General features: G+C 46.4%; 11 non-coding genes across 11 annotated transcripts; all 11 read right to left on the reverse strand.

Annotated features, from left to right (window-relative positions):
- Positions 1-442: 442 nt before the first annotated feature.
- On the reverse strand, positions 443-524 carry trnal-aag (transfer RNA leucine (anticodon AAG)). The gene has a single exon. It is a non-coding gene; the product is annotated as a tRNA-Leu (tRNA).
- A 1,620-nt stretch (positions 525-2,144) lies between these two features.
- trnal-aag (transfer RNA leucine (anticodon AAG)) lies at positions 2,145-2,226 on the reverse strand. The gene has a single exon. It is a non-coding gene; the product is annotated as a tRNA-Leu (tRNA).
- A 1,625-nt stretch (positions 2,227-3,851) lies between these two features.
- trnal-aag (transfer RNA leucine (anticodon AAG)) lies at positions 3,852-3,933 on the reverse strand. Its single transcript has one exon. It is a non-coding gene; the product is annotated as a tRNA-Leu (tRNA).
- Positions 3,934-4,641: 708 nt separating this feature from the next.
- trnal-aag (transfer RNA leucine (anticodon AAG)) lies at positions 4,642-4,723 on the reverse strand. The gene has a single exon. It is a non-coding gene; the product is annotated as a tRNA-Leu (tRNA).
- Positions 4,724-6,343: 1,620 nt separating this feature from the next.
- trnal-aag (transfer RNA leucine (anticodon AAG)) lies at positions 6,344-6,425 on the reverse strand. The gene has a single exon. It is a non-coding gene; the product is annotated as a tRNA-Leu (tRNA).
- Positions 6,426-8,050: 1,625 nt separating this feature from the next.
- Positions 8,051-8,132, reverse strand: trnal-aag (transfer RNA leucine (anticodon AAG)). Its single transcript has one exon. It is a non-coding gene; the product is annotated as a tRNA-Leu (tRNA).
- Positions 8,133-9,757: 1,625 nt separating this feature from the next.
- Positions 9,758-9,839, reverse strand: trnal-aag (transfer RNA leucine (anticodon AAG)). Its single transcript has one exon. It is a non-coding gene; the product is annotated as a tRNA-Leu (tRNA).
- Positions 9,840-11,459: 1,620 nt separating this feature from the next.
- Positions 11,460-11,541, reverse strand: trnal-aag (transfer RNA leucine (anticodon AAG)). The gene has a single exon. It is a non-coding gene; the product is annotated as a tRNA-Leu (tRNA).
- A 1,625-nt stretch (positions 11,542-13,166) lies between these two features.
- trnal-aag (transfer RNA leucine (anticodon AAG)) lies at positions 13,167-13,248 on the reverse strand. The gene has a single exon. It is a non-coding gene; the product is annotated as a tRNA-Leu (tRNA).
- Positions 13,249-13,956: 708 nt separating this feature from the next.
- trnal-aag (transfer RNA leucine (anticodon AAG)) lies at positions 13,957-14,038 on the reverse strand. Its single transcript has one exon. It is a non-coding gene; the product is annotated as a tRNA-Leu (tRNA).
- Positions 14,039-21,455: 7,417 nt separating this feature from the next.
- Positions 21,456-21,527, reverse strand: trnaq-uug (transfer RNA glutamine (anticodon UUG)). The gene has a single exon. It is a non-coding gene; the product is annotated as a tRNA-Gln (tRNA).
- Between the last annotated feature and the right edge of the window lie 4,322 nt (positions 21,528-25,849).

Raw genomic sequence — 25,849 nt, forward strand, 5'->3', positions numbered from 1 at the left:
TGCCGCAGGATAGTTTCCATGAAGTGGAAGGAAGAAAGGAAAGGCGGCATATTGGCTGTGGAAGGAAGAAAAAGTGGGGAAAACAGGCCAGTTTGAACTGTGGAGCATCAAGTACAGGCATGTGAGAGTGCTGGATTTGAAGGAATGGTTAGGTTTTTGCCAGCAAGAAAAAATATTTCTTTTTTGTGCAACAGATTGATTTCTTGCTGCATTCTATTAGTGTATGTGGTAGAGAACAAAAGAGGTAATCGAAACTATACTGTAGCTCGTATTCAAACCGAACAAACTGCGACCTCAACGCAGAGCATGGACGAGGATACGATCAAGGCGAAGCGCATCAGGTGGGGCAGTCATGCCCGAACAACAGCAATGTCGCGCCCGGTGCTGCTTGGAAAAGAAGGATGTTTGGTGATGAGGAAAAAATAGCAAGCACTTTACACGTTGGCAGCGGTGGGATTCGAACCCACGCCCCAGAAGAGACTGGAGCCTTAATCCAGCGCCTTAGACCGCTCGGCCACGCTACCACGTGTCAAAACTCTGCCTTCAGAATCTGATATCTGGTCATTGAAATGTGGTTTTCTTGCGTTTTGACCTTTGAGTCGAGGATTTTCCATTGAACGAATCAAATAAATGGACTTTCTGAGCAATATTCATGCGACGAGGTGGCCGAGTGTTTGAGGTGATGGATTCCTAATCCATTGTGCTCTGCACGCATGGTTTTGTATCTCATTCGCGCCATTATTGCATTTACCGTTTGATGCGTCGCTTCCTTCCTGAAATTCAACCAGATGTCTTGGGCCTCGCTCCAATCCGAAGCCACGGTGGATGAATTTTGCATTGCTCGCTGATCTCTGCTCAAATCAGCAAGGAAAAATTGGTGCACGGAGGTGTTGCGAGTGTAAGATGTGAATAACGTGAAGGATCAAGAAAGTGCACAATTACGCCCCGGTAAAGCGAGTATCTGTCCACAGATAATACCTGACCTGCTGAGTGTTGCCAGCAGTTTCTGGATTTATTTTTGAGCTTTCACTATAGCCGTTTTCCTGACAACTTGAAACTTTACTCAAGGGCGCAGCTTCAAGCACAACTTTCTTGAGCTCTACTCACACACAACATCGCTCTTTACTTTCCGACACACTCGCTTTAAAATCTGGCTTATCCGCACACAGCTTCCTGCGCCACGAAAATTTGAAACACCTTTCGCTCTTGGCCTGCAATCACTCCTTTTTCGCCACAGGCGCTCTTTACATTTATCCTCTACTCGATTCAATCCCATGTTTAAACAGAACTATTAAGATCAAGGCGGAATACTTCCGATCTTCCTGGGCCGCCCCAACTTGCCAAATGTGCACCTCTCAACTGGCACTCGCAGCTCTGTCGCGCTGCCCGTCGGTCACGCAACTCAACTGCTGAAAGAAAAAATCCAAAAAGCATCAAAACAAAATCCAGTTCTTCAGTTACCATCACCTGGATCACAAGATTCGACAAGTAAAATTCGTGAACAATCGGGCGGCTGTCTTTCCAGAGGCCAGCCCTGCTTTCATCGTGTTTGTCTGTCGAGCGGTCACGCAGATCGAAATGTGTCGACTGGTTTCAAGGCGCAAATGAACATTGGTGCGAATCGGACATCTGCCCAATAGAAACAGTGGTCACAGCAGAACAAATTTAAACGCGTGAGATCATGAAAGTGAATGCTGGAGTCGGCAATGCCGCAGGATAGTTTCCATGAAGTGGAAGGAAGAAAGGAAAGGCGGCATATTGGCTGTGGAAGGAAGAAAAAGTGGGGAAAACAGGCCAGATTGAACTTTGGAGCATCAAGTACAGGCATGTGAGAGTGCTGGATTTGAAGGAATGGTTAGGTTTTTGCCAGCAACAAAAAATATTTTTGTGCAAAAGATTGATTTCTTGCTGCATTCTATTAGTGTATGTGGTAGAGAACAAAAGAGGTAATCGAAACTATACTGTAGCTCGTATTCAAACCGAACAAACTGCGACCTCAACGCAGAGCATGGACGAGGATACGATCAAGGCGAAGCGCATCAGGTGGGGCAGTCATGCCCGAACAACAGCAATGTCGCGCCCGGTGCTGCTTGGAAAAGAAGGATGTTTGGTGATGAGGAAAAAATAGCAAGCACTTCACACGCTGGCAGCGGTGGGATTCGAACCCACGCACCCGAAGAGACTGGAGCCTTAATCCAGCGCCTTAGACCGCTCGGCCACGCTACCACCTGTCAAAGCTCTTCCTTCAGAATCTGATATCTGGTGATTGAAATGTGGTTTTCTTGCATTTTGACCTTTGAGTCGAGGATTTTCCATTGAACGAATCAAATAAATGGTCTTCCTGAGCAATATTCATGCGACGAGGTGGCCGAGTGTTTGAGGTGATGGATTCCTAATCCATTGTGCTCTGCACGCATGGTTTTGTATCTCATCCGCGCCATTATTGCATTTACCGTTTGATGTGTCGCTTCCTTCCTGAAATTCAACCAGATGTCTTGGGCCTCGCTCCAATCCGAAGCCACGGTGGATGAATTTTGCATTGCTCGCTGATCTCTGCTCAAATCAGCAAGGAAAAATTGGTGCACGGAGGTGTTGCGAGTGTAAGATGTGAATAACGTGAAGGATCAAGAAAGTGCACAATGACGCCCCGGTAAAGCGAGTATCTATCCACAGATAATACCTGACCTGCTGAGTGTTGCCAGCAGTTTCTGGATTTATTTTTGAGCTTTCACTATAGCCGTTTTCCTGACAACTTGAAACTTTACTCAAGGGCGCAGCTTCAAGCACAACTTTCTTGAGCTCTACTCACACACAACATCGCTCTTTACTTTCCGACACACTCGCTTTAAAATCTGGCTTATCCGCACACAGCTTCCTGCGCCACGAAAATTTGAAACACCTTTCGCTCTTGGCCTGCAATCGCTCCTTTTTCGCCACAGGCGCTCTTTACATTTATCCTCTACTCGATTCAATCCCATGTTTAAACAGAACTATTAAGATCAAGGCGGAATACTTCCGATCTTCCTGGGCCGCCCCAACTTGCCAAATGTGCACCTCTCAACCGCCACTCGCAGCTCTGTCGCGCTGCCCGTCGGTCACGCAACTCAACTGCTGAAAGAAAAAATCCAAAAAGCATCAAAACAAAATCCAGTTCTTCAGTTACCATCACCTGGATCACAAGATTCGACAAGTAAAATTCGTGAACAATCGGGCGGCTGTCTTTCCAGAGGCCAGCCCTGCTTTCATCGTGTTTGTCTGTCGAGCGGTCACGCAGATCGAAATGTGTCGACTGGTTTCAAGGCGCAAATGAACATTGGTGCGAATCGGACATCTGCCCAATAGAAACAGTGGTCACAGCAGAACAAATTTAAACGCGTGAGATCATGAAAGTGAATGCTGGAGTCGGCAATGCCGCAGGATAGTTTCCATGAAGTGGAAGGAAGAAAGGAAAGGCGGCATATTGGCTGTGGAAGGAAGAAAAAGTGCGGAAAACAGGCCAGATTGAACTTTGGAGCATCAAGTACAGGCATGTGAGAGTGCTGGATTTGAAGGAATGGTTAGGTTTTTGCCAGCAACAAAAAATATTTATTTTTTGTGCAAAAGATTGATTTCTTGCTGCATTCTATTAGTGTATGTGGTAGAGAACAAAAGAGGTAATCGAAACTATACTGTAGCTCGTATTCAAACCGAACAAACTGCGACCTCAACGCAGAGCATGGACGAGGATACGATCAAGGCGAAGCGCATCAGGTGGGGCAGTCATGCCCGAACAACAGCAATGTCGCGCCCGGTGCTGCTTGGAAAAGAAGGATGTTTGGTGATGAGGAAAAAATAGCAAGCACTTTACACGTTGGCAGCGGTGGGATTCGAACCCACGCCCCCGAAGAGACTGGAGCCTTAATCCAGCGCCTTAGACCGCTCGGCCACGCTACCACGTGTCAAAGCTCTGCCTTCAGAATCTGATATCTGGTGATTGAAATGTGGTTTTCTTGCATTTTGACCTTTGAGTCGAGGATTTTCCAATGAAAAAATCAAATAAATGGTCTTTCTGAGCAATATTCATGCGACGAGGTGGCCGAGTGTTTGAGGTGATGGATTCCTAATCCATTGTGCTCTGCACGCATGGTTTTGTATCTCATCCGCGCCATTATTGCATTTCCCGTTTGATGTGTCGCTTCCTTCCTGAAATTCAACCAGATGTCTTGGGCCTCGCTCCAATCCGAAGCCACGGTGGATGAATTTTGCATTGCTTTCCGACACACTCGCTTTATCCGCACACAGCTTCCTGCGCCACGAAAATTTGAAACACCTTTCGCTCTTGGCCTGCAATCGCTCCTTTTTCGCCACAGGCGCTCTTTACATTTATCCTCTACTCGATTCAATCCCATGTTTAAACAGAACTATTGAGATTGATTTCTTGCTGCATTCTATTAGTGTATGTGTAGAGAACAAAAGAGGTAATCGAAACTATACTGTAGCTCGTATTGAAACCGAACAAACTGCGACCTCAACGAGGATACGATCAAGGCGAAGCGCATCAGGTGGGGCAGTCATGCCTGAACAACAGCAATGTCGCGCCCGGTGCTGCTTGGAAAAGAAGGATGTTTGGTGATGAGGAAAAAATAGCAACCCCTAACACGCTGGCAGCGGTGGGATTCGAACCCACGCCACCGAAGAGACTGGAGCCTTAATCCAGCGCCTTAGACCGCTCGGCCACGCTACCACGTGTCAAAACTCTGCCTTCAGAATCTGATATCTGGTCATTGAAATGTGGTTTTCTTGCGTTTTGACCTTTGAGTCGAGGATTTTCCATTGAACGAATCAAATAAATGGACTTTCTGAGCAATATTCATGCGACGAGGTGGCCGAGTGTTTGAGGTGATGGATTCCTAATCCATTGTGCTCTGCACGCATGGTTTTGTATCTCATTCGCGCCATTATTGCATTTACCGTTTGATGCGTCGCTTCCTTCCTGAAATTCAACCAGATGTCTTGGGCCTCGCTCCAATCCGAAGCCACGGTGGATGAATTTTGCATTGCTCGCTGATCTCTGCTCAAATCAGCAAGGAAAAATTGGTGCACGGAGGTGTTGCGAGTGTAAGATGTGAATAACGTGAAGGATCAAGAAAGTGCACAATTACGCCCCGGTAAAGCGAGTATCTGTCCACAGATAATACCTGACCTGCTGAGTGTTGCCAGCAGTTTCTGGATTTATTTTTGAGCTTTCACTATAGCCGTTTTCCTGACAACTTGAAACTTTACTCAAGGGCGCAGCTTCAAGCACAACTTTCTTGAGCTCTACTCACACACAACATCGCTCTTTACTTTCCGACACACTCGCTTTAAAATCTGGCTTATCCGCACACAGCTTCCTGCGCCACGAAAATTTGAAACACCTTTCGCTCTTGGCCTGCAATCACTCCTTTTTCGCCACAGGCGCTCTTTACATTTATCCTCTACTCGATTCAATCCCATGTTTAAACAGAACTATTAAGATCAAGGCGGAATACTTCCGATCTTCCTGGGCCGCCCCAACTTGCCAAATGTGCACCTCTCAACTGGCACTCGCAGCTCTGTCGCGCTGCCCGTCGGTCACGCAACTCAACTGCTGAAAGAAAAAATCCAAAAAGCATCAAAACAAAATCCAGTTCTTCAGTTACCATCACCTGGATCACAAGATTCGACAAGTAAAATTCGTGAACAATCGGGCGGCTGTCTTTCCAGAGGCCAGCCCTGCTTTCATCGTGTTTGTCTGTCGAGCGGTCACGCAGATCGAAATGTGTCGACTGGTTTCAAGGCGCAAATGAACATTGGTGCGAATCGGACATCTGCCCAATAGAAACAGTGGTCACAGCAGAACAAATTTAAACGCGTGAGATCATGAAAGTGAATGCTGGAGTCGGCAATGCCGCAGGATAGTTTCCATGAAGTGGAAGGAAGAAAGGAAAGGCGGCATATTGGCTGTGGAAGGAAGAAAAAGTGGGGAAAACAGGCCAGATTGAACTTTGGAGCATCAAGTACAGGCATGTGAGAGTGCTGGATTTGAAGGAATGGTTAGGTTTTTGCCAGCAACAAAAAATATTTTTGTGCAAAAGATTGATTTCTTGCTGCATTCTATTAGTGTATGTGGTAGAGAACAAAAGAGGTAATCGAAACTATACTGTAGCTCGTATTCAAACCGAACAAACTGCGACCTCAACGCAGAGCATGGACGAGGATACGATCAAGGCGAAGCGCATCAGGTGGGGCAGTCATGCCCGAACAACAGCAATGTCGCGCCCGGTGCTGCTTGGAAAAGAAGGATGTTTGGTGATGAGGAAAAAATAGCAAGCACTTCACACGCTGGCAGCGGTGGGATTCGAACCCACGCACCCGAAGAGACTGGAGCCTTAATCCAGCGCCTTAGACCGCTCGGCCACGCTACCACCTGTCAAAGCTCTTCCTTCAGAATCTGATATCTGGTGATTGAAATGTGGTTTTCTTGCATTTTGACCTTTGAGTCGAGGATTTTCCATTGAACGAATCAAATAAATGGTCTTCCTGAGCAATATTCATGCGACGAGGTGGCCGAGTGTTTGAGGTGATGGATTCCTAATCCATTGTGCTCTGCACGCATGGTTTTGTATCTCATCCGCGCCATTATTGCATTTACCGTTTGATGTGTCGCTTCCTTCCTGAAATTCAACCAGATGTCTTGGGCCTCGCTCCAATCCGAAGCCACGGTGGATGAATTTTGCATTGCTCGCTGATCTCTGCTCAAATCAGCAAGGAAAAATTGGTGCACGGAGGTGTTGCGAGTGTAAGATGTGAATAACGTGAAGGATCAAGAAAGTGCACAATGACGCCCCGGTAAAGCGAGTATCTATCCACAGATAATACCTGACCTGCTGAGTGTTGCCAGCAGTTTCTGGATTTATTTTTGAGCTTTCACTATAGCCGTTTTCCTGACAACTTGAAACTTTACTCAAGGGCGCAGCTTCAAGCACAACTTTCTTGAGCTCTACTCACACACAACATCGCTCTTTACTTTCCGACACACTCGCTTTAAAATCTGGCTTATCCGCACACAGCTTCCTGCGCCACGAAAATTTGAAACACCTTTCGCTCTTGGCCTGCAATCGCTCCTTTTTCGCCACAGGCGCTCTTTACATTTATCCTCTACTCGATTCAATCCCATGTTTAAACAGAACTATTAAGATCAAGGCGGAATACTTCCGATCTTCCTGGGCCGCCCCAACTTGCCAAATGTGCACCTCTCAACCGCCACTCGCAGCTCTGTCGCGCTGCCCGTCGGTCACGCAACTCAACTGCTGAAAGAAAAAATCCAAAAAGCATCAAAACAAAATCCAGTTCTTCAGTTACCATCACCTGGATCACAAGATTCGACAAGTAAAATTCGTGAACAATCGGGCGGCTGTCTTTCCAGAGGCCAGCCCTGCTTTCATCGTGTTTGTCTGTCGAGCGGTCACGCAGATCGAAATGTGTCGACTGGTTTCAAGGCGCAAATGAACATTGGTGCGAATCGGACATCTGCCCAATAGAAACAGTGGTCACAGCAGAACAAATTTAAACGCGTGAGATCATGAAAGTGAATGCTGGAGTCGGCAATGCCGCAGGATAGTTTCCATGAAGTGGAAGGAAGAAAGGAAAGGCGGCATATTGGCTGTGGAAGGAAGAAAAAGTGGGGAAAACAGGCCAGATTGAACTTTGGAGCATCAAGTACAGGCATGTGAGAGTGCTGGATTTGAAGGAATGGTTAGGTTTTTGCCAGCAACAAAAAATATTTATTTTTTGTGCAAAAGATTGATTTCTTGCTGCATTCTATTAGTGTATGTGGTAGAGAACAAAAGAGGTAATCGAAACTATACTGTAGCTCGTATTCAAACCGAACAAACTGCGACCTCAACGCAGAGCATGGACGAGGATACGATCAAGGCGAAGCGCATCAGGTGGGGCAGTCATGCCCGAACAACAGCAATGTCGCGCCCGGTGCTGCTTGGAAAAGAAGGATGTTTGGTGATGAGGAAAAAATAGCAAGCACTTTACACGTTGGCAGCGGTGGGATTCGAACCCACGCCCCCGAAGAGACTGGAGCCTTAATCCAGCGCCTTAGACCGCTCGGCCACGCTACCACGTGTCAAAGCTCTGCCTTCAGAATCTGATATCTGGTGATTGAAATGTGGTTTTCTTGCATTTTGACCTTTGAGTCGAGGATTTTCCAATGAAAAAATCAAATAAATGGTCTTTCTGAGCAATATTCATGCGACGAGGTGGCCGAGTGTTTGAGGTGATGGATTCCTAATCCATTGTGCTCTGCACGCATGGTTTTGTATCTCATCCGCGCCATTATTGCATTTACCGTTTGATGTGTCGCTTCCTTCCTGAAATTCAACCAGATGTCTTGGGCCTCGCTCCAATCCGAAGCCACGGTGGATGAATTTTGCATTGCTCGCTGATCTCTGCTCAAATCAGCAAGGAAAAATTGGTGCACGGAGGTGTTGCGAGTGTAAGATGTGAATAACGTGAAGGATCAAGAAAGTGCACAATGACGCCCCGGTAAAGCGAGTATCTATCCACAGATAATACCTGACCTGCTGAGTGTTGCCAGCAGTTTCTGGATTTATTTTTGAGCTTTCACGATAGCCGTTTTCCTGACAACTTGAAACTTTACTCAAGGGCGCAGCTTCAAGCACAACTTTCTTGAGCTCTACTCACACACAACATCGCTCTTTACTTTCCGACACACTCGCTTTAAAATCTGGCTTATCCGCACACAGCTTCCTGCGCCACGAAAATTTGAAACACCTTTCGCTCTTGGCCTGCAATCGCTCCTTTTTCGCCACAGGCGCTCTTTACATTTATCGTCTACTCGATTCAATCCCATGTTTAAACAGAACTATTAAGATCAAGGCGGAATACTTCCGATCTTCCTGGGCCGCCCCAACTTGCCAAATGTGCACCTCTCAACCGCCACTCGCAGCTCTGTCGCGCTGCCCGTCGGTCACGCAACTCAACTGCTGAAAGAAAAAATCCAAAAAGCATCAAAACAAAATCCAGTTCTTCAGTTACCATCACCTGGATCACAAGATTCGACAAGTAAAATTCGTGAACAATCGGGCGGCTGTCTTCCCAGAGGCCAGCCCTGCTTTCATCGTGTTTGTCTGTCGAGCGGTCACGCAGATCGAAATGTGTCGACTGGTTTCAAGGCGCAAATGAACATTGGTGCGAATCGGACATCTGCCCAATAGAAACAGTGGTTACAGCAGAACAAATTTAAACGCGTGAGATCATGAAAGTGAATGCTGGAGTCGGCAATGCCGCAGGATAGTTTCCATGAAGTGGAAGGAAGAAAGGAAAGGCGGCATATTGGCTGTGGAAGGAAGAAAAAGTGGGGAAAACAGGCCAGTTTGAACTGTGGAGCATCAAGTACAGGCATGTGAGAGTGCTGGATTTGAAGGAATGGTTAGGTTTTTGCCAGCAAGAAAAAATATTTCTTTTTTGTGCAAAAGATTGATTTCTTGCTGCATTCTATTAGTGTATGTGGTAGAGAACAAAAGAGGTAATCGAAACTATACTGTAGCTCGTATTCAAACCGAACAAACTGCGACCTCAACGCAGAGCATGGACGAGGATACGATCAAGGCGAAGCGCATCAGGTGGGGCAGTCATGCCCGAACAACAGCAATGTCGCGCCCGGTGCTGCTTGGAAAAGAAGGATGTTTGGTGATGAGGAAAAAATAGCAAGCACTTTACACGTTGGCAGCGGTGGGATTCGAACCCACGCCCCAGAAGAGACTGGAGCCTTAATCCAGCGCCTTAGACCGCTCGGCCACGCTACCACGTGTCAAAACTCTGCCTTCAGAATCTGATATCTGGTCATTGAAATGTGGTTTTCTTGCGTTTTGACCTTTGAGTCGAGGATTTTCCATTGAACGAATCAAATAAATGGACTTTCTGAGCAATATTCATGCGACGAGGTGGCCGAGTGTTTGAGGTGATGGATTCCTAATCCATTGTGCTCTGCACGCATGGTTTTGTATCTCATTCGCGCCATTATTGCATTTACCGTTTGATGCGTCGCTTCCTTCCTGAAATTCAACCAGATGTCTTGGGCCTCGCTCCAATCCGAAGCCACGGTGGATGAATTTTGCATTGCTCGCTGATCTCTGCTCAAATCAGCAAGGAAAAATTGGTGCACGGAGGTGTTGCGAGTGTAAGATGTGAATAACGTGAAGGATCAAGAAAGTGCACAATTACGCCCCGGTAAAGCGAGTATCTGTCCACAGATAATACCTGACCTGCTGAGTGTTGCCAGCAGTTTCTGGATTTATTTTTGAGCTTTCACTATAGCCGTTTTCCTGACAACTTGAAACTTTACTCAAGGGCGCAGCTTCAAGCACAACTTTCTTGAGCTCTACTCACACACAACATCGCTCTTTACTTTCCGACACACTCGCTTTAAAATCTGACTTATCCGCACACAGCTTCCTGCGCCACGAAAATTTGAAACACCTTTCGCTCTTGGCCTGCAATCACTCCTTTTTCGCCACAGGCGCTCTTTACATTTATCCTCTACTCGATTCAATCCCATGTTTAAACAGAACTATTAAGATCAAGGCGGAATACTTCCGATCTTCCTGGGCCGCCCCAACTTGCCAAATGTGCACCTCTCAACTGGCACTCGCAGCTCTGTCGCGCTGCCCGTCGGTCACGCAACTCAACTGCTGAAAGAAAAAATCCAAAAAGCATCAAAACAAAATCCAGTTCTTCAGTTACCATCACCTGGATCACAAGATTCGACAAGTAAAATTCGTGAACAATCGGGCGGCTGTCTTTCCAGAGGCCAGCCCTGCTTTCATCGTGTTTGTCTGTCGAGCGGTCACGCAGATCGAAATGTGTCGACTGGTTTCAAGGCGCAAATGAACATTGGTGCGAATCGGACATCTGCCCAATAGAAACAGTGGTCACAGCAGAACAAATTTAAACGCGTGAGATCATGAAAGTGAATGCTGGAGTCGGCAATGCCGCAGGATAGTTTCCATGAAGTGGAAGGAAGAAAGGAAAGGCGGCATATTGGCTGTGGAAGGAAGAAAAAGTGGGGAAAACAGGCCAGATTGAACTTTGGAGCATCAAGTACAGGCATGTGAGAGTGCTGGATTTGAAGGAATGGTTAGGTTTTTGCCAGCAACAAAAAATATTTTTGTGCAAAAGATTGATTTCTTGCTGCATTCTATTAGTGTATGTGGTAGAGAACAAAAGAGGTAATCGAAACTATACTGTAGCTCGTATTCAAACCGAACAAACTGCGACCTCAACGCAGAGCATGGACGAGGATACGATCAAGGCGAAGCGCATCAGGTGGGGCAGTCATGCCCGAACAACAGCAATGTCGCGCCCGGTGCTGCTTGGAAAAGAAGGATGTTTGGTGATGAGGAAAAAATAGCAAGCACTTCACACGCTGGCAGCGGTGGGATTCGAACCCACGCACCCGAAGAGACTGGAGCCTTAATCCAGCGCCTTAGACCGCTCGGCCACGCTACCACCTGTCAAAGCTCTTCCTTCAGAATCTGATATCTGGTGATTGAAATGTGGTTTTCTTGCATTTTGACCTTTGAGTCGAGGATTTTCCATTGAACGAATCAAATAAATGGTCTTCCTGAGCAATATTCATGCGACGAGGTGGCCGAGTGTTTGAGGTGATGGATTCCTAATCCATTGTGCTCTGCACGCATGGTTTTGTATCTCATCCGCGCCATTATTGCATTTACCGTTTGATGTGTCGCTTCCTTCCTGAAATTCAACCAGATGTCTTGGGCCTCGCTCCAATCCGAAGCCACGGTGGATGAATTTTGCATTGCTCGCTGATCTCTGCTCAAATCAGCAAGGAAAAATTGGTGCACGGAGGTGTTGCGAGTGTAAGATGTGAATAACGTGAAGGATCAAGAAAGTGCACAATGACGCCCCGGTAAAGCGAGTATCTATCCACAGATAATACCTGACCTGCTGAGTGTTGCCAGCAGTTTCTGGATTTATTTTTGAGCTTTCACTATAGCCGTTTTCCTGACAACTTGAAACTTTACTCAAGGGCGCAGCTTCAAGCACAACTTTCTTGAGCTCTACTCACACACAACATCGCTCTTTACTTTCCGACACACTCGCTTTAAAATCTGGCTTATCCGCACACAGCTTCCTGCGCCACGAAAATTTGAAACACCTTTCGCTCTTGGCCTGCAATCGCTCCTTTTTCGCCACAGGCGCTCTTTACATTTATCCTCTACTCGATTCAATCCCATGTTTAAACAGAACTATTAAGATCAAGGCGGAATACTTCCGATCTTCCTGGGCCGCCCCAACTTGCCAAATGTGCACCTCTCAACCGCCACTCGCAGCTCTGTCGCGCTGCCCGTCGGTCACGCAACTCAACTGCTGAAAGAAAAAATCCAAAAAGCATCAAAACAAAATCCAGTTCTTCAGTTACCATCACCTGGATCACAAGATTCGACAAGTAAAATTCGTGAACAATCGGGCGGCTGTCTTTCCAGAGGCCAGCCCTGCTTTCATCGTGTTTGTCTGTCGAGCGGTCACGCAGATCGAAATGTGTCGACTGGTTTCAAGGCGCAAATGAACATTGGTGCGAATCGGACATCTGCCCAATAGAAACAGTGGTCACAGCAGAACAAATTTAAACGCGTGAGATCATGAAAGTGAATGCTGGAGTCGGCAATGCCGCAGGATAGTTTCCATGAAGTGGAAGGAAGAAAGGAAAGGCGGCATATTGGCTGTGGAAGGAAGAAAAAGTGCGGAAAACAGGCCAGATTGAACTTTGGAGCATCAAGTACAGGCATGTGAGAGTGCTGGATTTGAAGGAATGGTTAGGTTTTTGCCAGCAACAAAAAATATTTATTTTTTGTGCAAAAGATTGATTTCTTGCTGCATTCTATTAGTGTATGTGGTAGAGAACAAAAGAGGTAATCGAAACTATACTGTAGCTCGTATTCAAACCGAACAAACTGCGACCTCAACGCAGAGCATGGACGAGGATACGATCAAGGCGAAGCGCATCAGGTGGGGCAGTCATGCCCGAACAACAGCAATGTCGCGCCCGGTGCTGCTTGGAAAAGAAGGATGTTTGGTGATGAGGAAAAAATAGCAAGCACTTTACACGTTGGCAGCGGTGGGATTCGAACCCACGCCCCCGAAGAGACTGGAGCCTTAATCCAGCGCCTTAGACCGCTCGGCCACGCTACCACGTGTCAAAGCTCTGCCTTCAGAATCTGATATCTGGTGATTGAAATGTGGTTTTCTTGCATTTTGACCTTTGAGTCGAGGATTTTCCAATGAAAAAATCAAATAAATGGTCTTTCTGAGCAATATTCATGCGACGAGGTGGCCGAGTGTTTGAGGTGATGGATTCCTAATCCATTGTGCTCTGCACGCATGGTTTTGTATCTCATCCGCGCCATTATTGCATTTCCCGTTTGATGTGTCGCTTCCTTCCTGAAATTCAACCAGATGTCTTGGGCCTCGCTCCAATCCGAAGCCACGGTGGATGAATTTTGCATTGCTTTCCGACACACTCGCTTTATCCGCACACAGCTTCCTGCGCCACGAAAATTTGAAACACCTTTCGCTCTTGGCCTGCAATCGCTCCTTTTTCGCCACAGGCGCTCTTTACATTTATCCTCTACTCGATTCAATCCCATGTTTAAACAGAACTATTGAGATTGATTTCTTGCTGCATTCTATTAGTGTATGTGTAGAGAACAAAAGAGGTAATCGAAACTATACTGTAGCTCGTATTGAAACCGAACAAACTGCGACCTCAACGAGGATACGATCAAGGCGAAGCGCATCAGGTGGGGCAGTCATGCCTGAACAACAGCAATGTCGCGCCCGGTGCTGCTTGGAAAAGAAGGATGTTTGGTGATGAGGAAAAAATAGCAACCCCTAACACGCTGGCAGCGGTGGGATTCGAACCCACGCCACCGAAGAGACTGGAGCCTTAATCCAGCGCCTTAGACCGCTCGGACACGCTACCACCTGTCAAAGCTCTGCCTTCAGAATCTGATATCTGGTGATTGAAAAGTGGTTTTCTTGCATTTTGACGTTTGAGTCGAGGATTTTCCATTGAACGAATCAAATAAATGGGCTTTCTGAGCAATATTCATGCGACGAGGTGGCCGAGTGTTTGAGGTGATGGATTCCTAATCCATTGTGCTCTGCACGCATGGTTTTGTATCTCATCCGCGCCATTATTGCATTTACCGTTTGATGTGTCGCTTCCTTCCTGAAATTCAACCAGATGTCTTGGGCTTCGCTCCAATCCGAAGCCACGGTGGATGAATTTTGCATTGCTCGCTGATCTCTGCTCAAATCAGCAAGGAAAAATTGGTGCACGGAGGTGTTGCGAGTGTAAGATGTGAATAACTTGAAGGATCAAGAAAGTGCACAATGACGCCCCGGTAAAGCGAGTTTCTGTCCACAGATAATACCTGACCTGCTGAGTGTTGCCAGCAGTTTCTGGATTTATTTTTGAGCTTTCACGATAGCCGTTTTCCTGACAACTTGAAACTTTACTCAAGGGCGCAGCTTCAAGCACAACTTTCTTGAGCTCTACTCACACACAACATCGCTCTTTACTTTCCGACACACTCGCTTTAAAATCTGGCTTATCCGCACACAGCTTCCTGCGCCACGAAAATTTGAAACACCTTTCGCTCTTGGCCTGCAATCGCTCCTTTTTCGCCACAGGCGCTCTTTACATTTATCCTCTACTCGATTCAATCCCATGTTTAAACAGAACTATTAAGATCAAGGCGGAATACTTCCGATCTTCCTGGGCAGCCCCAACTTATCAAATGTGCACCCCTCAACCGCCAATCGCAGCTCTGGAGCGCTGCCCGTCGGTCACGCAACTCAACTGCTGAAAGAAAAAATCCAAAAAGCATCAAAACAAAATCCAGTTCTTCAGTTACCATCACCTAGATCACAAGATTCGACAAGTAAAATTCGTGAACAATCGTGCGGCTGTCTTTCCAGAGGCCAGCCCTGCTTTGATCGTGTTTGTCTGTCGAGTGGTCACGCATATCGAAATGTATCGACTGGTTTCAAGGCGCAAATGAACATTGGTGCGAATCGGACATCTGCCCAATAGAAACAGTGGTCACAGCAGAACAAATTTAAACGCGTGAGGTCATGAAAGTGAATGCGGGAGTCGGCAATGCCGCAGGATAGTTTCCATGAAGTGGAAGGAAGAAAGGAAAGGCGGCATATTGGCTGTGGAAGGAAGAAAAAGTTGGGAAAACAGGCCAGTTTGAACTGTGGAGCATCACGTACAGGCATGTGAGAGTGCTGGATTTGAAGGAATGGTTAGGTTTTTGCCAGCAACAAAAAATATTTCTTTTTTGTGCAAAAGATTGATTTCTTGCTGCATTCTATTAGTGTATGTGGTAGAGAACAAAAGAGGTAATCGAAACTATACTGCAGCTCGTATTCAAACCGAACAAACTGCGACCTCAACGCAGAGCATGGACGAGGAGACGATCAAGGCGAAGCGCATCAGGTGGGGCAGTCATGCCCGAACAACAGCAATGTCGCGCCCGGTGCTGCTTGGAAAAGAAGGATGTTTGGTGATGAGGAAAAAACAGCAAACACTTTACACGCTGGAAGCGGTGGGTTTCGAACCCACGCCCCCGAAGAGACTGTAGCCTTAATCCAGCGTCCTAGACCGCTCGGCCACGCTACCACCTGTCAAAGCTCTGCCTTCAGAATCTGATATCTGGTGATTGAAATGTGGTTTTCTTGCATTTTGACCTTTGAGTCGCGGATTTTCCATTGAACGAATCAAATAAATGGGCTTTCTGAGCAATATTCATGCGACGAGGTGGCCGAGTGTTTGAGGTGATGGATTCCTAATCCATTGTGCTCTGCACGCATGGTTTTGTATCTCATCCGCGCCATTATTGCATTTCCCGTTTGATGTGTCGCTTCCTTCCTGAAATTCAACCAGATGTCTTGGGCCTCGCTCCAATCCGAAGCCACGGTGGATGAATTTTGCATTGCTCGCTGATCTCTGCTCAAATCAGCAAGGAAAAATTGGTGCATGGAGGTGTTGCGAGTGTAAGATGTGAATAACTTGAAGGATCAAGAAAGTGCACAATGACGCCCCGGTAAAGCGCGTATCTGTCCACAGATAATACCTGACCTGCTGAGTGTTGCCAGCAGTTTCTGGATTTATTTTTGAGCTTTCACTATAGCCGTTTTCCTGACAACTTGAAACTTTACTCAAGGGCGCAGCTTCAAGCACAACTTTCTTGAGCTCTACTCACACACAACATAGCTCTTTACTTTCCGACACACTCGCTTTAAAATCTGGCTTATCCGCACACAGCTTCCTGCGCCACGAAAATTTGAAACACCTTTCGCTCTTGGCCTGCAATCGCTCCTTTTTCGCCACAGGCGCTCTTTACATTTATCGTCTACTCGATTCAATCCCATGTTTAAACAGAACTATTAAGATCAAGGCGGAATACTTCGGATCTTCCTGGGCAGCCCCAACTTACCAAATGTGCACCCCTCAACCGCTAATCGCAGCTCTGGAGCGCTGCCCGTCGGTCACGCAACTCAACTGCTGAAAGAAAAAATCCAAAAAGCATCAAAACAAAATCCAGTTCTTCAGTTACCATCACCTGGATCACAAGATTCGACAAGTAAAATTCGTGAACAATCGGGCGGCTGTCTTTCCAGAGGCCAGCCCTGTTTTCATCGTGTTTGTCTGTCGAGCGGTCACGCAGATCGAAATGTATCGACTGGTTTCAAGGCGCAAATGAACATTGGTGCGAATCAGACATCTGCCCAATAGAAACAGTGGTCACAGCAGAACAAATTTAAACGCGTGAGGTCATGAAAGTGAATGCTGGAGTCGGCAATGCCGCAGGATAGTTTCCATGAAGTGGAAGGAAGAAAGGAAAGGCGGCATATTGGCTGTGGAAGGAAGAAAAAGTGCGGAAAACAGGCCAGTTTGAACTGTGGAGCATCAAGTACAGGCATGTGAGAGTGCTGGATTTGAAGGAATGGTTAGGTTTTTGCCAGCAACAAAAAATATTTCTTTTTTGTGCAAAAGATTGATTTCTTGCTGCATTCTATTCGTGTATGTGGAAGAGAACAAAATAGGTAATCGAAACTATACTGTAGCTCGTATTGAAACCGAACAAACTGCGACCTCAACGCAGAGCATGGACGAGGAGACGATCAAGGCGAAGCGCATCAGGTGGGGCAGTCATGCCCGAACAACAGCAATGTCGCGCCCGGTGCTGCTTGGAAAAGAAGGATGTTTGGTGATGAGGAAAAAATGGCAAGCACTTTACACGTTGGCATTTAAACCACGCCCCCAAAGAGACAAGAGCCTTCATCCAGCGCCTTGGACCGCTCGGCCACGGTACCAGCTATCAAAGCTCTGCCTTCAGAATCTGATATCTGGTGATTGAAATGTGGTTTTCTTGCATTTTGACCTTTGCGTCGAGGATTTTCCATTGAACGAATGGAATGAATGGGCTTTCTGAGCAATATTCATGCGACGAGGTGGCCGAGTGTTTGAGGTGATGGATTCCTAATCCATTGTGCTCTGCACGCATGGTTTTGTATCTCATCCGCGCCATTATTGCATTTACCGTTTGATGTGTTGTTTCCTTCCTGAAATTCAACCAGAAGTCTTGGGCCTCGCTCCAATCCGAAGCCACGGTGGATGAATTTGGCATTGCTCGCGAGTATCTGACGCGTATCTGTCCACAGATAATACCTGACCTGCTGAGTGTTGCCAGCAGTTTCTGGATTTATTTTTGAGCTTTCACTGTAGCCGTTTTCCTGACAACCTGAAACTTTCCTCAAGGGCGCAGCTTCAAGCACAACTTTCTTGTGCTCTTCGCACACACAACATCGCACTTTACTTTCCGACACACGTTTTAAAATCTGCCCAATCCTCACACAGTGTCGTGCAGCACAATAATTTGAAAAACTTTCGCTCATGGCCTGTAATCGCTCCTTTTTCGCCATAAGCTCTCTTTACATTTATCCTCTGCTTGATTCAATCGCATGTTTGAACAGAACTATTAAGACCAAGGCGGAACACTTCCGATCTTGCTGCGCCGCCCCAACTTGCCAAATGTGCACCTGTCAACCGCCATTCACAGCTCTGCAGCGCTGCCCGTCTGTCACGCAACTCAACTGCTGAAAGAAACAAGCCAAAAGCTTCAAAACAAAAACCAGTTCTTCAGTGACCATCACCTGGATCACAAGATTCGACAAGTAACTTTTGGACTGAATCCGATTGAAACAACTGGAACCTAATTGATTGAGGCAGCAACTTCATACCAGCAGTGAGTGGATTCCAGCTGCATTTTGTTTTTTCGTCCTGCAGTTTCAAACAAAAGAACCAAAAACATAACAATCTCCACCAAAATTCGAACTCGGTTCGCTAGATTCAGAATTTAATGTGTTTCACTTTGAACCATGGAACCCATTCATGAAAATATGCCGCAACCTCCATCCAAAGACACTTCACTCTTTTCTCAGCACGGCCATGTCGCTGCATCACTGACTGTTGCTGAACCTCTCCCATCAGCAAAACTGCAAGAAGTGGACAATTCCAAACTGCCACTTTGACTCGGCCCGTTCTCATCGATACCTTCAGCTTCCACCCTTTCCCTTCTGCTTCGTTCCGAAGCTCTGCGAATCACACAGCTGCTCGTCAAACCCATTGCTTCCCTCGTGACTGTTTCTGTTTCAATCTGCTCAGCGCAGATTCTGCTCCTATTACAATCTTGCCGGATAATCTGTGAATAAATATTGCAAGGCACTGATGCATGAACATTGGCGTAAAATAAAATGCAAACTTTGCCCGAGGACACGATCCAAGCAATGCCTGCATTTCAAGAGACAGTGCTTTGAATTTCGACATGTTTGCCTGCTGAATGCAGATTGCAAAGAAAAATTCAGCAAACACCATTCTTTGGTGCAGTGACGCGCAGCGTTGCACATGAAGCAACTTTCTCTTCTGAAGATTTGAGAAAGCAAAAGATAGGCTGAGCTGAGAGACTCATGGAAAGGTTACAGCACGGAAGGAGGCCGATCGATACATCGAGTCCTGCCAACTCTGTGCAAAAGCAATGCAGCCAATCCCACTTCCTCGCCCTGTCCCCGTGGCCCAGCACATGTTTTCCTTTCAAGTATTTTTCAGTTCCCCTTTGAAAGCCACGATTGAATCTGCCTCCACCACGCCCCCTGGCAGTGCATTCCTGATCCGAACCACTCACTGACTAAAAAAGCTTTTTCCTCAAGTCAGCTTTGGTTCTTTTGCCAGTCACCTAAATCGATGTCCTCTGGTTCTTGACACTTCCGCCAATGGGAAAAGTTTGTCTCCATCTATTCTGTCAACACCGCTCATGATTTTAAATACCTCTCTCAAATCTCCTCTCAATCTTCTCTGTTCCAAGAAGAACAACACCAGCTTCTCCAGTCTATCCACGTAACTAAAGTCCCTCATCCCTGGAATCATTCTCGTTCATCTTTTCTGCACCCTCTCTTAGGCCTTCACATTTTTCCAAAAGTGCGGTGACCAGAATTGGACACAATACTCCAGTTGTGGTCGAACTCATGTTTTATAAAGGTTCATCATGAATTACGTGCTTTCGTACTCTATGCCTCTATTTATAAAGCCCAGGATCCCGTCTGCTTTTCTGAACCGCTTTCTCAGCCTGCCTCGCTACATTCAACGATTTGTGCACATAAACCACCAGATCTCTCTTTTCCAGCACCCCTCTTCGATTTGAGCACTCTAATTTATGTTGCTTCTCCTCCTTCTTCCGACCAAGGTGTATCACCTTGCATTTTTCTGGGTGAAATACCTATATCCACTTGCAGTCTATCACTATCCTCCTCACTGTTCACTATACTTCCAAGATTTGTCTCATCTGCAAATTTGGAAATTGTGCCCTGTACACCCAAGTCCAAGTCATTAATAAATGTCAAAAGCGGCAGTGGTGCGAGTACCGACCTGTGGGAAACATTACTGTACACCTCCTTCCAATCCGAAAAACAACCGATCATCAATCCTCTCTGGTTCCTGTTACTGAGGCAATTTTGTATCCATGTTGCCACTGCTCCTTTTATTCTATGGGTATCAATCTTGATGACAAGCCTATTATGAGGCAATTTATCAAACGCCTTTTGAAAGTTAAAAAACACCACATTAATCGCATTGCCCTCATCAACCCACTCCGTTGCCTCATCAAAAACTCTATCAAGTTAGTTCAATACGATTTGCTTTGAACAAAAGGCCAAATTTATACAAGGAGCTCGAGCCTCATTGATTGAGGTTCCACCGAAATTTGAATTCGGATCGCTGGATTCAAAATACAGAATGCTCACCATTACACCATCAAACCCATTTATTAAAACAGGCGGCCACCTTCCTTCAAAGATACTGGGCTCGTTTATCAGCATCGCCATGGCGCTGCATCGTTGACTGCACGAGGGCACTGGCAAACCTCTGCCATAAAAAAAACTGCAAGCCCTGGTCAATCCCAACCTGCCACTTCGGCTCCGCCCTTTCTCATCCAGACGTTCAGCTTCCCCACTTTACCCTTTGATAAGTGTCGATGCTTTGCCAATCACACAGCTGCTGTCAAATCCATCGCTTCGCTCGTTGCTGCTTCTGTTTCACACTGCTCAGCGCAGCTCGTCTTGTTGCATAATCAGTGCATAAACATTGCAAGGCACTGATGCATGAAGTTCGGGGTAAAAAGAAAAGAGCTCGATCCTCACGGATTGAAGCTGCGAAATCCCCACCAACAGGGATTGGATTTCAAGTGCGTTTGACTTATTCTGCCCTAAACCTGCAAACGAATCGGACAAAATTCGAGGTTTAAATTTGGATCGCTGGAGTCCAAGTCCAGAAGGCTCACCATTGCACGATGGAATCCAACTGATTACTTCTGCCGGCACCCACCAGTCAAAGACACTTGGCTCTTTTCTTAGCACTGCCATAATGCCATATCACTGACACCTCGAGGCTACCGACAAAGCTCTCCCATCAGCAAAACTGCAACTTCTTGCAAAGAAAATGTAAACTTTGCCCGAGGACATGATCCAAGCAATGCCTGCCTTTCAAGAAACAATGCTTTGAATTTCTACATGCTTGACTGCTGAATGCAGATTACAAAGAATAGCTCAGCAAACACCATTCTTTGGTGAAGTGAAACTTAACATCAAAGAAAAAACAACTTTCTCTTCTGCTGATTTGGGAAAGCAAAAGTCCGGTTGAGCTTTTGAACTGAAACCGATCGAAGCAACTGAAACGTCATTGATTGACGCAGCAACTTCCCACCAGCAGGGAGTGCATTCCAGCTGCATTTGTTTTTTCGCCCTGCAGTTGCAAACGAATGGGACAAAAACAAATCAGGTTCCACCGAGATTCGAACTCAGATCGCTAGATTCAAAGTCTAGAGTGCGCACCATTACACCATGGAACCCATTCCATAAGAAATGTCGCACCCTCCATCGAAAGATACTTGGCTCTTTTCTAGAACTCGGGGACGTCGTCGATAAATTGGAGCCAGCGCTTTCAGGAGTGAAGTTGGCAACAATTCTGCACGAAAACGTTTGGTTAAGGTAGGCTCTTTCTTTTGCAAATGACAGTTAATGCTAGCGCCATTGTTAATTTTAAATCTGTGATTTGGAGATGCAGTTGATGGACTGGGGTTGTCAAATGTAAGGAATCTTACAACACCAGGTTTTCGTCCAACTGTTTTGTTTGAAAATCACAAGCTTTCGGAGGCTTTCTCATTCGTCAGGTGAGCGAGTGTGGGATTCCATGGAAGGTTACCGTCTTTACAGTCAGAGAACAATACCTGGTGATTACAGATAATCTTTCCAACTGCCCGTTGTCAAGGCAAACAAAGTGTTCAGACAGAGTGATGTTACCTGCAGGACGACCGAATACACAAACGGCCAGAACAAAAGACAGACAGAGAGAGAGAAACATCCGAAAGGAAGAGAAAGACAGAGAATGAACTGTTGTGTTAAAAACAGAGAACTTTCTTTCGCTGGTGGAGTTACCTGCAGCGTGACATGAACACAAGATCCCGGTTGAGGCCGTCCTCATGGGTGCGGAAATTGGCTATCAATTTCTGTTCGACGACTTTGCGTTGTCGTGTGTCTCGAAGGCCGCCTTGGAGAATGCTTACCCAAAGATCGGTGGCTGAATGTCCTTGACTGCTGAAGTGTTCCCCGACTGGGAGTGAACCCTCCTGTCTGGCGATTGTTGCGCGGTGACCGTTCATCCGTTGTCGCAGTGTCTGCATGGTCTCGCCAATGTACCGTGCTCTGGGTCATCCTTTCCTGCAACGTATGAGGTAGACAACGTTGGCCGAGACACAGGAGTCTGAACCATGTACCTGGTGGGTGGTGTCCTCTCGTGTGATGGTGGTGTCTGTGTCGATGATCTGGCATGTCTTGCAGAGGTTGCCGTGACAGGGTTGTGTGGTGTCGTGGACGCTGTTCTCGTGAAAGCTGGGTAATTTGCTGCGAACGATGGTCTGTTTGAGGTTGGGTGGCTGTTTGAAGGCGAGTAGTGGAGGTGTGGGGATGGCCTTAGCGAGGTGTTCGTCGTCATCGATGACATGTTGAAGGCTGCGGAGAACATGGCGTAGTTTCTCCGCTCCGGGGAAGTTCTGGACGACGAAGGGTACTCTGTTTGTTGCGTCCCGTGTTAGTCTTCTGAGGAAGTCTTTGCGATTTTTCGCTGTGGCCCGTCGGAACTGTCGATCGACGAGTCGAGCGTCATATCCCGTTCTTACGAGGGCGTCTTTCAGCGTCTGTAGGTGTCCATCGCGTTCCTCCTCGTCTGAGTTGATCCTGTGTATTCGCAGGGCTTGTACATAGGAGATGGCATCTTTGACGTGGTCAGGGTGGGAGCTGGAAAAGTGGAGCATCGTGAGGTTGTCCATGGGCTTGCGGTAGAGTGAGGTGCTGAGGTGCCCGTCTTTGATGGAGATTCGTGTGTCCAAGAAAGAAACCGATTCTGAGGAGTGGTCCATGGTGAGCTTGATGGTGGGATGGAACTTGTTGATGTTATCGTGTCCTCTCTTCAGTGATTCTTCGCCATGGGTCCATAGGAAGAAAATGTCGTCGATGTATCTGGTGTATAGCGTTGGTTGGAGGTCCTGTGCAGTGAAGAAGTCGTGCTCGAACTTGTGCATGAAAACTTTGGCGTATTGGGGTGCGAAATTGGTCCCCATGGCTGTTCCTTGTGTTTGGGTAAAGAACTGGTTGTCGAATGTGAAGACATTGTGATCCAGGATGAAGCGGATGAGTTGTACGATGGCGTCTGGGGATTGGCTGTTGTTGGTGTTGAGTACTGATGCTGTTGCAGCGATGCCGTCATCGTGGGGCATACTTGTGTAGAGTGCCGAGACGTCCGTGGTCCGTGGGTGCTGAGTTTTTCTTGGAAGTCTGCAGTGTCGCGACAGAAGCTGGGGGTTCCCTATACGATGGGTTTCAGGATGCCCTCGACGTATCCAGAGAGGTTCTCACACAGGGTTCCGTTGCCTGATACGATAGGCCGTCCGGGTGTGTTGGCTTTGTGTATCTTTGGGAGGAAGTAGAAGTCTCCCACGCGGGGAGTACTTGGGATGAGAGCGCGTTGGATGCTTTGAAGGTCTATCGAAGGTCTTGATCAGTTGATTGAGCTGGTGGTTGTGTTCCTTCTTTGGATCTGCGGGTAACCGTCTGTCGTATACCTCGTTGTCCAGTTGTCGGTATGCTTCCGTTCATCCCACTAAATATTTTTTGCCTCTTCTCGAATGCCTCTATGTCCTTTTTTTATAATATGGAGACCAGAACTTTTCCCAATACTCCAAGTATGGTCCAAACAAGGTTCTACACAAATTTAATATAACTTCTCTGCTTTTCAATTCCATCCCTCTAGAAATAAACCGCGATTCTTGGTTTGCTCTTTTATCGCCTTACGAACCAACTTCGCTACTTTAATCATCTGTACGCCCAGATCACTCTGCTCCTCTATCCTTTTTTTATTCCTTCATGGGATGGGGGCGTTCGATGGCGAGGCCGGCATTTATTGACCATACCTAATTGCCCTTGAGAATGTGGTGGTGAGCCGCCTTCTTGAACCGCTGCAGTCCGTGTGGTGAAAGTTCCCCCACAGTGCTGTTAAGGAGGGAGTTCCAGGATTTTGACACAGCGAGGATGAAGGAATGGGGATATATTTCCAAGTCGGGATGGCATGTGACTTGGAGGGGAACGTGCAAGTGGTGTTGTTCCCAAGTGCCTGCTGCTCTTGTCCTTCTAGGTGGTAGAGGTCGCGGGTTTGGGAGGTAGCCTCGAAGAAGCCTTGACTGGTTGCTGCAGTGCATCCTGTGGATGGTACACACTGCAGCCACAGTGCGCCGGTGGTGAAGGGAGTGAATGTGGAGGGTGGTGGATGGGGTGCCAATCAAGCGGGCTGCTTTGTCCTGGATGGTGTCGAGCTTCTTGAGTGTTGTTGGAGCTGCACTATTCCAAGAAAGTGGAGAGTATTCAATCCACTCCTAACTTGTGCCTTATCGATGGTGGAAAGGCTTTGGGGAGTCAGGAGGTGAGTCACTCGCCGCAGAATACCCAGCCTCTGACCATTTAGACTCTTATTATCCAAGCAGTATGTCGCCCCTTATTATTTATAACGAAATGTAATATCTCACACTTATCTATATTGAAATTTATTTGCCAATTACTTGCCCATTCTGCAACGTTATTAATGTCTTCCCGCATTTTGTTGCAGTCCTCCTTTATATTAACGATGACAGCCCCGCCCACCGCAAAAAAAATGATGTCATCTGAAAATTTTAAAACTGTGCTTCCGATTCCCGAGTACAATTCGTTTATTTAAATGGTGCACATCAGTGGTCCCAGCACCCATCCCTTCGGAACACCACTTTCCACCTTTTGCCAACCTGAGTAACTACCTTTAACCCTTCTCTCTGCTTTCTGAAGCCAGCTTGCTACCCTTTCTGCTACTTGTGCCCTGACTCCACATGCTCTGACATTAGTCATGATTCTACTATGCAGTACCTTATCGAAGGCATTTTGAAAATCCAAATACTTTTCATCGTCGACATCATCCTTGTCTACCCTTTCTGTCACTTCTTCAAAGAATTCATTAACGTTGGTCAAAGGTGACCTTCCTTTTTGCAATCCTTGCTGACTATTCTTTTTTTATATTTTAAGTTCCTGACGTTTTTCTATTACATCTTTGAATAAAAGATTCTATTATCTTTACTACCATCAAAGTTAAGCTAATTCTGCTATAGTTCCCTGGACAGCTTCTATTTCCATCTTTAAATTTAGCAATCACATTAGCTGTCTGCCAGTCCTCTGACAATATACACTGTTCTAATGATTTGTTCAATATATATGTAATAGCTCCTCTGCTATTGCTTGCCTTGCTTCTTTTACGATGCACGGATGAAATCCACCTGGAACAGGGATTGTATCCTATCTGGATTTGGTTAGTTTTTCAATTATCTCCCCCCTTTCTATCTTAAATGTCTTTTTACATTTTTATTGCTTCTTCTAATATCATCCTTACCATGTTAGTCTCCCTGGTAAATACTGAGGCAAAGTAATTATTTCATGTTTCTGCCATATTGCTGTCATTACCTGTGAGTTTATCGTGTGTATACCTTAGTCCCCCTATGTCTATCCCGATTTTTCTTTTGCCAGTTGTGTGTCCGTAGAATACTTAATTATTTCTTTTTATATTGCTTAATAATTCAATTTTGTAGATTCTCTTTGCCTT

The sequence above is a fragment of the Heptranchias perlo genome, chromosome 35, assembly GCF_035084215.1.
Source record: "Heptranchias perlo isolate sHepPer1 chromosome 35, sHepPer1.hap1, whole genome shotgun sequence".
Taxonomy (NCBI): domain Eukaryota; kingdom Metazoa; phylum Chordata; class Chondrichthyes; order Hexanchiformes; family Hexanchidae; genus Heptranchias; species Heptranchias perlo.